The sequence below is a fragment of the Peromyscus maniculatus genome, chromosome 1, assembly GCF_049852395.1.
Source record: "Peromyscus maniculatus bairdii isolate BWxNUB_F1_BW_parent chromosome 1, HU_Pman_BW_mat_3.1, whole genome shotgun sequence".
Taxonomy (NCBI): Eukaryota; Metazoa; Chordata; class Mammalia; order Rodentia; family Cricetidae; genus Peromyscus; species Peromyscus maniculatus.
In genome coordinates, this window is record NC_134852.1 from 17855807 (window position 1) to 17869939 (window position 14133).

Here is a 14133-nt window from a genome sequence, read left to right on the forward strand (position 1 = left end):
TTAACTACGTGGAGTGGCCTTAATAATTTCACCAATAATGGAACATTGTGAAAAGTGCTAATACCTGTTAATGGAAATATAAAGTTTTAGTTTCAACACAATGTCATGGTTAATTATCTGCAACTCAAACAACATTCACTGAGACTTAGGTAACATCTCTAAACAAAGACACATTTTATCATTGCTTATGAATAGAAACTAGTAGCCACTGTGCAACACAGTAGTTGAAATGCTATGAAGAATATAGTCATGCGTATCCACTGAGAGTTCTCTGGGTCTTATTTGGAATGACCAAAGGCCATGACAAAATGATGTCATCAAGACGCTTGGTCATACAAATTCTCTTTCTGGACTGGTACTTCAGAACATTAGCTGCAGTATCTCTATGACTCAGGGCAACAGCAGTATATCCTAGAGGAGTTCCAGTAACTGTACAGTATTGATAGTATAGTAGAAGTCAGAGGCCTTAAACCAGACCAACAACTCATTGCAATAAACATTTACAATTAAGTAGAATGGACAAAAGTGTATGCTGTGTGACACAGCACAGCTCCTAAGCCAGTAAGATGAATGAAGAGGTGTTGGAAAGGTTGGAAAAATGAAGGTGCAATGTGGTTTTTTGTTGATTTTGTTTTTAATTAATTTTTTAACTTTCTTATGGGGAGACACTATGTGAGTAAGGGGTGGACATGGTGGTACTTAGAAATGAATGATATTGGAGTGTATGATGTCAAGTTCCCAAAGAATAAATAAAAATGTTTAAAAAATTTAACTATAAATTAAGGGGTGATGACCAGCCATACAATTTGACATGATCATTTTTCATGAATATATACTATTTATCATATAGATAAACTGCTTGACTCATTCTTGGCTGAAAGATATTTAGTATTTAGGTTATTTCAAATGTTTTTTCTGTTTATATAAGCATACTACAAAAATACTACAGTGATATATGTATACATTGGATTCCTCCTTATATTAATATTTAGAAGTAGATTATTGAATATAATAAAATCTACATTTTACATTCTGTTAAAAAATAATCTACTTAGGATCCCAGATTCTACTGGGAATGCTGAAGAATTAAGCCTTGCTTTGCTGCCACATACTTGGTGAATTCACCAGAATTAGAATTAAGTCCATAGATATCATTGTCAAATGCCCAACCTACCCTTACTTCATAGTTCTCTATAAATAATTCCTTAGAAAATGGCTGCTTGACAGATTTGAGTTTTTTTTTTCTGCTCTTCATTTATTTTCCTGTCAATGGAGCACTGGGGTTCTACACATGAGCTATTACATCTGGCTTTTCAGTGGTTTCTAGCAATCTGCATGCAGATCCTCTTGTTTGTGCAGCAAGCAGTTTATCCACTGATCAGTCTCCCCTGACCCAGAATAGGATAACTAAGTATAGTAACACAGCAGGAATTTCTGTCTAAGAACCAGTATGTCATACCTACTTCATCTTGAATTTGCCAGGCTAGAACAACACTTTATTCTCATAAATTTTCATGGATATTACTATAGCCACACACAAAAAATCTTGAGTGCAACTCTGAGGACAGCACAGATACTTGATGAGATCATGAATCTGTTTCACTCACATTCAGCAAAAATGTCATTAAATACCCAGGCAACACTTTTCTATTTTTAACACTTTTACTAGGGACTCAAGTGATTTCCATCAATACCTACATTATATTAGTTGTAGTGCAGTTAATGCTATTCATTCAAACATCTCCCTCTCTTCTTTTTACAAAAAGTCTAACTGTATTATTTGTTTGATGTTGAATTTTCCAAATTCATTTTGCTATCTCATGGAATCCTTTTAGCCTTCTCTGGGCTGTGGCAATTCACTAGCAAGTCTACATACTTAAACATCTCCTCCAAATGCATGTTCCAACTGCTAGCCATCCTCCTCTGCCAGCCCTCTCCACTGATCATTCTCTAGATCTATTAATGTTGTTACCACTTCTACAATTTTACTTGATAATCCTCATCAGGAAACTATTTTTCTTATTCTATATTTTATTATCTTGAAATACTGTCTATCCCATGAAGGCAGGAGGAAGGAGAAGTCAATGATATTTCTTCCTGTATTTTACAGTCTCCAAAATAGAGAGAGTGATTCTATAGTGAAGTCTTTCTTCTTTATTCATTTACTTTTCCATGATCCTTATTGACTCTGTCATTGGGAATCTGGACTGATTTCGATGTCATTCTGAAAACAGCCTCCCCCTGAAGAGGTCTCCACCTCAGTACACTTTTCTCTAATGGCTTGGTCCTCAAATTAGACCAGTCATTAGTGGGCTCCTTCCAAAACTTCTGAGCCACCACTATCCTAATGCATCTTGTGAGCAGGACAAGGGGCAGGTTTTCTGGCTGGGTTGGTGTCCCAGTCCCAACACTGTGATCCTAGCCTGGTTAGAGAAAACAGTTGGTTCAGGATCCATATCTTCCATTACAAGAAATCCTTGCTAATCACCCCCATAGGTTCCAGTAATATTATACTGCATTGGTCCAATATTGGCTCCTAATGGCCACTTATTTTAGTCATCTCTTTCTATACTCTTCCCTGGGGATGTGTTTGACTCTCTGCTTGTGGTTGAGCAGGATAAATACCATGTAGCCACTGGCTCACACCATCAGTCACAAAAATATGGCATCAGTGGATACCAGTAGGACTGTAATTATAAGATGAATTGCTAAATGGTCTTATCACTCAAAAACCTAGAGCCAGATATTGGTGTGAATACTGAAAGATCAGAGAAGGAGAAAAAGCCACAGTCAACCTCACCTGGACAACTCCTCACCCAATCCTATTTCCATGAATCCTCATACTGAAAGCCTCTGAGTACTCACCTGCCTGTAAGGCATCACAGCTGAACTGCTGCTTAAAAGCCTCTAGTTCCTGGTCCCCAGCCTCAAGAGCATGAGTTCCTGTTTCCTCACACCTTATGTACCTTTCTGTGTCCTGCCATATTACTTCCCGAGATTAAAGTTGTGTGTCCTTCCCAAGCAAAGGCATGACATCTCAAGTGTTGGAATTAAAGGTGTGTGCCACCAAGCCTGGCTCTGTTCTCAGTGTGGCCTTGAATTCACAGATATCCAGACATATCTCTGCCTAGTGAATGCTAGGATTAAAGGCATGTGCTACCACTGCCTAACCTCTGTTTAATGTTGTGGATGTTCTGTTCTCTGACCCCCAGATAAGTTATCGGCATGCACAATATACCAACCACATTGCAATAAGTATACTGATTAGTCTTCCAGGATTCATAATAACTCAGTATCCAAAATCTTTTACCTTGGTAACATTTCTTTGACCCTATATGTCAGTTGTGTACACAGGAATGAAGACATATACCAACAGCTGGAGGGCCCAGCACAGGCCCAAGGAAGGGCCAATGATCCTGGGAACTCTGATCTTCAGCTGTGCCCACTTGGAATTAGTTGTGAAGGCTGATGGCGATGCCCTGAAAAACCCTTAGCAGGCATGTGGAACTCTGGGACATGCCCCTGGAAACTCTATGAAAATATAAGCCAAGGTAATATGAAACATAATCTAGATAATAACTCTGACTAACACCAGCAATTGTCTGTGAGATTCCTCTTCAGAGAACTATAACATTGACCCAGGTTAGGTGTTTGATAATCAGGTCTGTGGGCTTCACCCTGATTCCAGAGAAGTCAGCAATAATATAACAAGAAATTAAGGCTGGGTTACCCAACATTCTCAGCACAGTCTGGGACAGGAAGAAGATTCCAAAAACCATCGCTTTGGTGGGCATTCTGTGAAGGCCCTGGGTCACTGCACAACAAATCCAGAGGATATGTGTTGTAGAAGTTGGACTATGTTTTTCCTAGCTTGACTCTTATTATACTACATAGACACTGTTACCTGACACTCATAAGACATATTAAAATGTGTCTTCAAGTAAGAAATTTACTAGGTCTCAATGAATCCTTATTGTTTGAATTACAAATAAATAAATGGCACATTGTGATAAAAATTAAACTTTATACTGTCATTAATAAGCGTTAGCATTTTTCAGTGTTTTACCATTAATAGCTGTTTTAAAATCCATAAGTGCATTGGTGAGATGGTTTAATGATCAAGCCAGATTCAGATGAGCATACTGGATGCTGACACAGTACAGGTTTCCAGGGTCCCATCAACTAATAAAAGGCACAGACATATCAGAAAGGAGACTGTCTGGCTCCACAGACAATAGTAACCACTAAGGTGCTACTGACAACTGATAGCTAATAGGAAGAGTGAGTCAGAATCCTTTAAAAATGTGGCCACCGATAAGTCAACCATGCTCCAGAGGATGGTTGCACATCAAGAGCATATGGGCAACACAAACTGTGATGTATATGTTAAAAATTAAAGAGACACAAGGATGGGTTGGAAGAGAAAGATGGTGCATTGGTGAGGTGTGGGGGAAATATGAAAATGATCAAAATGCATGACACAAATTTCTCAAACATAAAAAGTGAGAATAAACAATAGAGAATAATAAAAACAATAAAATTGAGAATTAAAAATAGTAATAAAAGATGAGAAAAGAAACAATAAGCTATCATGGGAGAAAACATTTGAATTCTCCTTTGTCAGCACATTCAATTGAACTTGCGTTTACATATGTCATATTTTGTTTTATCTGTTTTCAACATAGCTTTAATTTTTTTAATTCGGTGTATATTCTTTAAAATATAACTCTATCACATGTACTCATGTCTAAATAAATGGGAGTAGCGAAAAATTATCAGTGTCTTTGCAACAGGATGCAATGAATGGAATTATTCAATAGGAAGATCATTGGTAAGATTCAACTTTTTTTTCTTCAACTTTTTGTAATGAAATTACACACAACATACACTACATAGGAATACTAAGTAACAGAATTATGTCTTCTGAATTTTGAGATGCAAAATGTACCTAGTATATCTATAAATGTTACTGATATTGACAGTTATTAGTAGATTGTTAGCCAGTGATGCAATTTGTAGCTAAAATGGCACAATTATAATAATTGATGTCTACTTAATTCAAAAGTAATTTCTGGACTCAGAATAGAGACACATCCATTTAATTCCAGTACTTAATAGGCAGAGGCCTGAGGATCCCTGTAAAATTGAGGCTTGCCTCATCTATATAACAAGCTCCAGGACAGAAAAAGTCCTAGGCCTGAGTGACATGAGGTTACATTCATTCAGTTAGTCAAATGCTCAAGGACTTGGAGTTTGGACATTGAAACACCAGGTTAGCACTTGTTCCTCTTTTCATAAATATGAATCCCTCTAAGAAGGATATTAACTTATTACTCTGCCACTCTACACAGGCATTTTCAATAAAGTAAATAATAATCCAGATCCACATAAAGCCCCAGTGGGAAAAAGCAGAATTTGAGGTGGAGATATGCGGAGAATAGCAAACACTTCTCAAATTGCTGTTATAACCCACTAAAGACTGAGAGAGTTTCACCAACCCACTTAATAGAGTCTGTTAACAGAGTCTCAAAAAATGGGGCAGTCTCTGTTCTTCCCTAACAGAAAACCAACTGTAATAATCTTATAAGGCACTTTGTTTCTTCCTTTTCTCATGTGGCCAACAGAAATCCACAAAGATACCCCCACAAAAGACTGCTGGCTATGGTCGAGAGACAGCTGGGACTGATCTACTCTGGTGATGGGATGGCCAAACACCCTAATAGTTGGGCCAGAAACCCCATCCAAGGACTGATGAATCTGGATGCAGACATTCACGGCTAGGCCCCGGGTGGAGTGCTGGGAGTCTAATTAGTGAGAAAGAGGAGGGTTTATATGAGCGAGAATTGTTGAAACCAAGGTTGGATAAAGCACAGGGACAAATAGCCAAACGAATGGAAACACATAAACTATGAACCAAAGGCTGAGGGGCCCCCAACTGGATCAGGCCCTCTGAATAGGTGAGACAGTTGATTGACTTGATCTGTTTGGGAGGCATCTAGGCAGTGGTACCAGGTCCTGGGCTCATTGCATGAGTTAGCTGTTTGAAACCTGGGGCTTATGCAGGGACGCTTGGCTCAATCTGAAAGGAAGGGACTGGACCTGGCTGGAATGAGTCTATCAGGTCGATCTCAGTCCTCGGGGAGGGCCTTGATCTGGAGGAGGTGAGAATGGGGGGTGGGCTGGGGGGAAGGGGAGGGGGGCATGAAGGGAGAGAACAAGGGAATCGGTGGCTGTTATGTAGAACTGAATAGTATTGTAAAATAAAATAAAATAATTAAAAAAAACATCAACAATGAAAAAAAATCTTATAAGGCATGAGGAAACAAGTCTAGTGAACTGGTATTGAAGGACCTGTATTTTTGAGAATTGAGTGTTAATTCACTCATTCAGTCAGTCAGTCAATAAGTCAGTGAGTCAGTCAATCACAGTCATTCTTCTCTTACTTTTCTTTTTTTCATTTTTCTTTATTAAGAAATTTTCTAATCACTCTACATACCACCCACAGATCCCACCTCCTTGCCCTCCCACCCCCAGCCCTCTCTCCCTAGCACGGCACATTCCCATGGGGAGTCAGCAGAACCTGGCACACTGAGCCTAGGCAGGGTCAAGTCCCTTCCCACTGCACCAAGGCTGAGCAAGGCATCACACCACAGACACTGGATTCCCAAAAGCCTGGCCAGGCACCAGGGATGGATACCGATCCCCCTGCCTTTGTGCCCCCCAAACAGTTTGAGCCAAGCAACCATCTCCTGTATCCAGAGGACCTAGTCCAGTCCCATGGGGGCTCCACAGCCACCAGTCCACAATTCATGGGCTTCCTCTGGTGTGGCTGGTCAGCTCTGCACATCTTCCCATCATGATCTCCATGTCCCACACCTGCAGAATACCTCCTCTCTCTCATCAGTTGGATTCTCAGAGCTCAGCCTAGTGCCTGGCCATGGATCTCTACATTTTACTCTATCAGTCACTGGACAAAGGCACTTTAATGACAGCTAGGTTATTCTCTAGACCAGTCACCAAAGTAGACCAGTCCAGGCACCCTCTAGACCACTGCCAGCAGTCCAAGGTGGGATCATCCTTGTGTATTCCTGAAAGCCTCCCCAGCACCCTGACTCTTCCTATTCCCATGATGTCCTCATCTATCATGTTATCTTCCTCCCTGCCCTCCCACTCTGTCCCTGTTCCAGCTCAGTCCTCCCATTTCCCTATGTTCTCATCCCCCGCTCCTCACCTCTGCCACCCCTCTCCACACACCCAGTTCGTTCATGTAGATCTCATTTACTTCTCCTTTGCTGGGTCATCCATGTGTCCCTCTTAGGGTCTTTCCCTGTTAGCTAGCCTCTTTGGAGCTGTGGGTTGCAGTCTGGCCATCCCTTCCCTCACATCTAGTATCCACTTATAAGTGAGTATATACTATGTTTGTCCTGAGTCTGGGTTACCTCACTCAGGATGATATTTTCTAGTTCTGTCCATTTGCCTGCAAATTTCATGATATCATTGTTTTTTACTGCTAAGTAATACTTCATTGTGTATATGTGTCACATTTTCTTTATCCTCTCTTCAGTTGAGGGGCATCTAGGTTGTTTCTAGGTTCTTGCTATTACAAATAATGCTGTTATGAATATAGTTGAGTATGTGTCCTTGTGGTAAGATTGTTGCTTTTCTTCTTATTCCTGGTATCAAACTGTCTCCTTAACTTAACCACTTAACTTAATAACTCTCTTAAATCATGATTCAAACAAAAACTGTTCTTCAGGACTTACATCTCAGCTAAACACATCTTTATCAGTCTCTGTACAACACAGGTATCTCTACAAACTCCATCTGTAAAGGCATCCATCTTCTTTATAACAATAATTCCTTCTCAGTATGTGATCCCATGATGTCACAAGGGCATTACTCTGAATCCATATGCAACCATCTCTATGGCAAACAGACACCTTAGAAGTCTTTCTGAAACCCAAGACCAGTAGCCAGTAAAATCCAGGAGGAATCACTGATATGGTACAACACCAAGAAATGGGTGGGACTTTGTGTTTTTGGAATTCTCAAAATTATCCAGAAGCCCTAAATACCAAGATCATTAAAAGTTAGGTGTATGCCTATGCTCAATTTGTTGTAGTACTCATGAAAGCCTCCCTGAGCTCCACAGAAATTATATGGGATTATTGTTTATTTTGTTATTATACCTCAGGAAATAAGTTCTGCATCTCCTGACTGGCATCATTATCATTTTTAGTAGCAGTTGGGGACTTGCACAGATCAGAGATTCCTCTGTAGATAATCTCCAGTCCTCATACAGACACTGCCAGTGACCTTGCAAGATAAATGATGAACAATTCCCATTGAGAGGGTGAACTCATTCAATAAAAAATCTATATCAGAGACTTCATTCAACATCTGCCTAAGGCAAACCAGTATGCACCTCCTGGCTAGCAAGCTCTGGAAGAGATGAACTATTTCATATAATTTTGTAGCTATGTTGGATTACATTGTCAAGAAACCCCTCATGTTATTGCTTAAATATATTCCACTGTCAGATCATATTGCCTTTCTACTTCACCAACAAGCAATTAGTTTAAAACTAATTCAAAAAGAAAAAGAAAATAAGGGAAGGAGAGACTCCTCAGTGATTAGGAGCATTTGCTGTTTTTGCAGAGAATGTGGATTTGGTTCTGAGAACCCACCTAGAAGTTCATAACTATCCAGGGGATCTGATGCCTCCTCACCTCTTCAGGCAATGATTGCACACAGTGAACAGACATACATGCAGGCAAACAACCTTGCACATAAAAATAAATATTAAAAAATAAGAATAGAAAGTATATCTTACAGAAAGAGGAGAAATATGTCTAAGACTGAGCAGTATAAATTATGGAGATAAAGAAAGTAACTCTTACAAAACTTATTGCCTTCTGTCTCAAATTAAAATCTGTATCTCTCAGATGTGTAAGTGAGTGACATCAGCTTGGACATGAGGATTATCTTCTTTACAAAGACTGAAGACAGCGTCTTGGGAAATTCTTTGCTTCCATGTGTTTATAGCTTCACCTTGCTCACTGGACCAGAGAGTAGACCCACAGAACTGATTCTCAGCCAGTCTTTTCCAACAGCTTAATTCTGTTCATCAAATGGATCCCTCAGATAGTGACAGCTTTTGGGTAGAAGAATTATCCAGGTGAGGTTGAATGTTAAGTTGCAAACCTGGGCTACAGCAGGACTATGGATTCAGACAGGGTTCTGACAGCAGCCCAGGACTGGATGTCACCTTGGCCCCAGGTGGTAGTACTGTCCAGTCATATCAGCATGGCCTGGCTGTAGGGTGGCCCTCAGATACCAATATGGCCTCAGGTGGGAGCTCAGCCTCAGCATATGTCTTGCCCTCAATAGCAACTGTTGGCATGGGTACTGGTATGGACCCTAGCTGCATAAGGTCACAGAACTAGACATGTCCTGATACTGCAGCTTAAGCTGGGATGGCATTCATGACCCTGAGTGCTAGTGCAGGCCACTCAGATTTGGATGGCCCCTGGAGTAGCATGACCCTCAAGCACCAGTGTGGCACATGAAAAACTATTTCTAATTTAGAGAGGGGAAAACCATGCCTTGTACTAGGAGCCTAGCCATTTACCAAGGACAATTGAGGTTGTGGGTATTAGAGGAGAGTCTGCAACTGCCATTATACTAAAGTATCATGTTTCCTAAACACTTTCTCAATATTTATTCTTCTACTGACAAATAAGTAGAGGTTTCACTTCTAGTGAGAGAAATGTGCTTGCAACCGATATAAACACTTATAGAGAACTATAACAAACAAATATGCTAAGAGCAAGAGAGTGCAGCTAGGGATGATAGTTGGAAAGATATCAAGAGCCAGCGAAACAGGAATTTTGCAGTGAGAATGCATCTCCTACAAATGTCAGAGAGGCTACACCCATGGGGTCTCATCAATGTGGCTTCCTAAACAATACCTGAACAAGAATGATATTGATATACTTGATAACATGGAAGGGGTGAATTTCATGAAGCCTTAACCACACATGAAGAAATATAGACAAGCAAAAAGTACTGAGATTGGGAGAAGTAGTCTTACCCTGGGAAGAGCCTCCCTATTGCTCATCCAATAAATGTTCAGCACAGAAATCTTATACAGAGAAGTAACTGTATGGACTAAGTGGGCTGTATTTATACGTTTAGGACTATACATGTATACATATGTATATTAGTGTGTGTGTGTGTGTGTGTGTGTGTGTGTGTGTGTGTGTGTGTGTGTTGTAACCACAATTAAAGAGAGACCGTGAATTTGAGAAAGACTGAAGGGTGTCCATATTAAGGGTTAGAAGGAGGAAAGAGAAAGAGGAAATGAGGCTATTGGTTTTATTTCAAAAATAAAAATATTTTTAAAAAATTTGAAAGTTTATTTTATGACATGGTTCATATTTTTTAATTTTCCCCAGAATATTTTCAAGTCATCATTATAAATTTAATTTGTATTATATTATATAAAGTGTTCTAATGATTTCCTACTTCATTAGACATTATCAGATCTGACTAAGTTCCTCTGCTGAGTACTCTAAAGTGGAGCAGGTTAGGGTTTGAGAAGTTAAGAAATAAATTGAGGATAACCAAGAATAATGTCAACAGCCTGTAATGTTTAGTAGTCTAATGTCCGTATGTGGTTTGGCCCTATTGCAGAAGATACCATATACTGGAGTCACAGAAAATGGAGAAATTAGGCTGAAAGCTTCAAATTTACTGGAGAGTTTTAATAGTGCTAGAAATAATCATAACTGCTACCCAGGTATGAATCATGAGAGCTATAACAATCACAGTCCCGATGCAATAATATCATGAATATGATGAGAGTAACTAACTGGTGCATGATTGAATTGAAAGCCCACTTCACAAGATGGAACCTATACCAGCACAATTATTAGAAACAAGGCTACAAAGTTACATAGACACTAGGTAATAAACCAAATTTCATTATTCTACTAAAATATCATAATAATAAACTGCCCAATAAACCCTTACTTTTTAAATTTTTTATTTATTCTTTGTGGGTTTTGCATCATGCATCTCAATCCCATTCATCTCTTCATCCCTTTGTATCATCAGCTTTCTGTCCTTATAAATTCCCCCACAAAATAAAACTTAAATGAAAAATCTCATAGTAGAAGCTGTAGTGTGACACGGTGAGTCACACAATATACCCTTTAGTCCACCCATCTTTATTTTTAAGTGTTCATTGCAAAGAATCATTGGTCTGGTTCAAGGCCTCTGATTTCTGCTATGCTATTGATATGATACTATGCCTTCACTGGGACTTCTCTTGCATATGTTGTTGCCCTGTGTTCTGGGGATCCTCTAGGTCTGAATAAGCAGGATCAGCCCCTTCACATGCTCCAGAAGGTCGTAGATGGGTGGATGTTGGAGTGGAGCGAGGCAACTCATAGCCCTGGTTCTGTGCCCAGCTGGCTGCAGGGTTTGTCAGACTAGCAGCTGCTGCCATCTTCACCACCAAGTGTACCTCTTTAGAATTTCCCTGCCTATTTCACCCTACTCAGCAAGGAACAAGGGGAGGGACAGTTCTCCTGCTGTCACACCCTCAGAGCCAGCTCACTCACACCTAGGCCACCATGGTAATACAATACAGCTTACTCTATTACCCAGGTAAACTTCAGGGTCCACTCTTCTGAAGGTTGCAGCTGGTGAGGGGTTTGAAAAGCTCTCCTGCTCTTATGATCTCAGGGTCAGCTCTCTCACCTGCTACAAGCAGTGAGGGCCTGAGTATGGGAGAGGGCATCTCTCACACACTTATACCACCTTACTGCAGAAGAGGTTCACGGCCAGATCTCCCACTCCCAAGCCCTCATGTGAGGGCCAGCTCACACATGCTCCACCAACAGTAAATTATTTTTGTACTGTTGGATTAGTCTATCCCTTAACTTTCTTCAAAGAAGCTTTTTTTTCTCACACTGCTGATTAATATTCATGCCCATATTCATTTCATGTGCTGAGAATACGAGAATCTGGAGGGCCCAGCTGACAATGGGACATCTATATCACACTTTTTCTTCCCAAGAGTCAGTGATCATCATGGAAGAAAAGGAAGAAAGTTTGTAAGAACCAGTGGTGAAATAAGATTCCAGGAATCCAGATTTTGTCTGGAGAGAACAGGGCACTTGCACGTGTGAATTCACGTTAGGACAGTTTTCTCAAAAACTGCACAAGATCAAGCTGGACGAGATGCCAGCATAGTGGAGGTGGTCCATAAATCCCACTCCCAGCTGAAGAGCTATTGGCCACAGATGGCTTCTGGGAAACAAAGTTTCAGATTTTATACAAGAGTTGACATTTTAGAATCTACCCATGCTTTCATAGATGTCACTACACTAGGCATATACTAACATCATTACGTATACTCAGGTTTTTTTTGTTTCCTTTTATAGGGAATAAATGAGATTTAGAGGGAATACTGGTGCAGGGATAAGAGATAAGAAGGAGATAATGTATGGGTGCATATATACATATGGCATGTATATAATATTCAAAAAAACATTTAAGTAGTAAATATTCTAAATCCTAAAAAAAAAAAGCCTAAGTTGATTTGTGTTGGAAGAAGTCAGAGAAGTCTGGATCCAATGGGACCCAGAGACTTCTCTAACTTTCTCATGAATCAAATCTCAAACTTTCTAACACCCCGGTCTGACTTCAGGGATGACGAAAACTCAGTGCTTCTTCAAAACAACTCATGTCTTTGGAGAGAGTCAGGAAAACACTCTTAAGTGTCTTTGTTAATCAGCAAATGGAAAAAAAGTTTTATTAATGATCTGGTCTCTTAAACACAGCACTGTCATTACCATTGTAGGTGATATAAAAATTGTAGTTCTAGAGGGAGCTGAGGTCACAGAATCCTAGACCGCTACTTCAGGCTTGAAGTGACTCTCCTTTACGTTAATGAGTGTGAATAAATCCAACATCCTGCAGAGTCCAAAATCCAGCAGAGTACTTTGTATTTCAGCCTGAGCATCAGATCCAGCAAAGAAGAGAAGCGTGAGTAAGTGCTCATGTTCAGCAGTGGAAATGTGGGGGAGAAATAGATCTGTGGCACCAACAGAAAGGGCAGAAGAATAATTCCATAGCTAAGAGGTGAGACAAAAATAGGCAAAAACATTGTGCCTGTCCCTGTTGGTTCTTACTATGATACAAATCTCTGACTGAGGGTGACTGTGGATGCCACCAGAGTCATGCAATACATCCATGAAAGTGCTAAAGGACTGTGGTGATATGTCAATGTGATAATTTACTTTATGTTAAATGATACTTAGACTGTTTTGCAGTATGGTTATTATAGTTGAACTTAGCATGGTTTTTATGCCCATGGTAAGCATTCAAATTGGAATGTAAAATTATACAATCTTGGAAGCTCTAACAAATGAATCTGTTTCTGGGCTAATGGATATTCTTATGTAACATTATATTTAGAGTCATTAACTGACTTTGTGTTGAATGACCAGTCTATATTGAAGGACTGGCTTGAAACCTCCCTTTTGAGCTTGGGAAGGTAACACTAAAGGGAGGATATAGAATGAATATCAGCAATGACAGCCAGAAACAAATGTGTTGTAGGTTATCTATCCTGGCTGAATCATATTCCAGTGTTATTGAGCACAAAGTGCTGACATGTAGTCTATCACTGCTTTATCCTTGTTGATAATGGAAAACATAAGGGCCATGGTCCCATGGCAGGACAGTACTCTAACAATCAGCTACATTTATATACATATTAGCTTCTTTTTAATAAGTTCTAACATTCTTCAGATTCTTTATGTATCTTTCATGAAGCTTTTCTAGTTGAGTGTATTGTAACTTTTATTATAGTAGGTAAATCAACATATGATCTAGTAAGTATACTCACAATTTTAAGGAAATATTTTAGTAATGTAATTTTCTTCTTAGTATCTCATGTTGAATTTTACAAGAGTAGTGGTGTGAGTAATTCATTTGTAGTTACCACTTCAGCCTTTATCATTCATTGAAAACAATGGCTATTTCTAGTGGCATCTGAAATATCAGGTACATATTGTGCTTGTGAAATCAAACTTGGGGATAAGACAGCTGTCACCACAA

General features: G+C 39.6%; 1 long non-coding RNA gene across 1 annotated transcript in view; it reads left to right on the forward strand.

The window, feature by feature from the left end:
- Window positions 1-13151, forward strand: part of LOC121824766 (uncharacterized) — a 37064-nt gene extending 23913 nt beyond the window's left edge. The window contains exons 2-3 of the long non-coding RNA XR_013050864.1: window positions 9046-9178; window positions 13025-13151. This is a non-coding gene — a long non-coding RNA (uncharacterized LOC121824766). The remainder of the gene's footprint in view (window positions 1-9045; window positions 9179-13024) is intronic.
- Window positions 13152-14133: the final 982 nt, after the last annotated feature.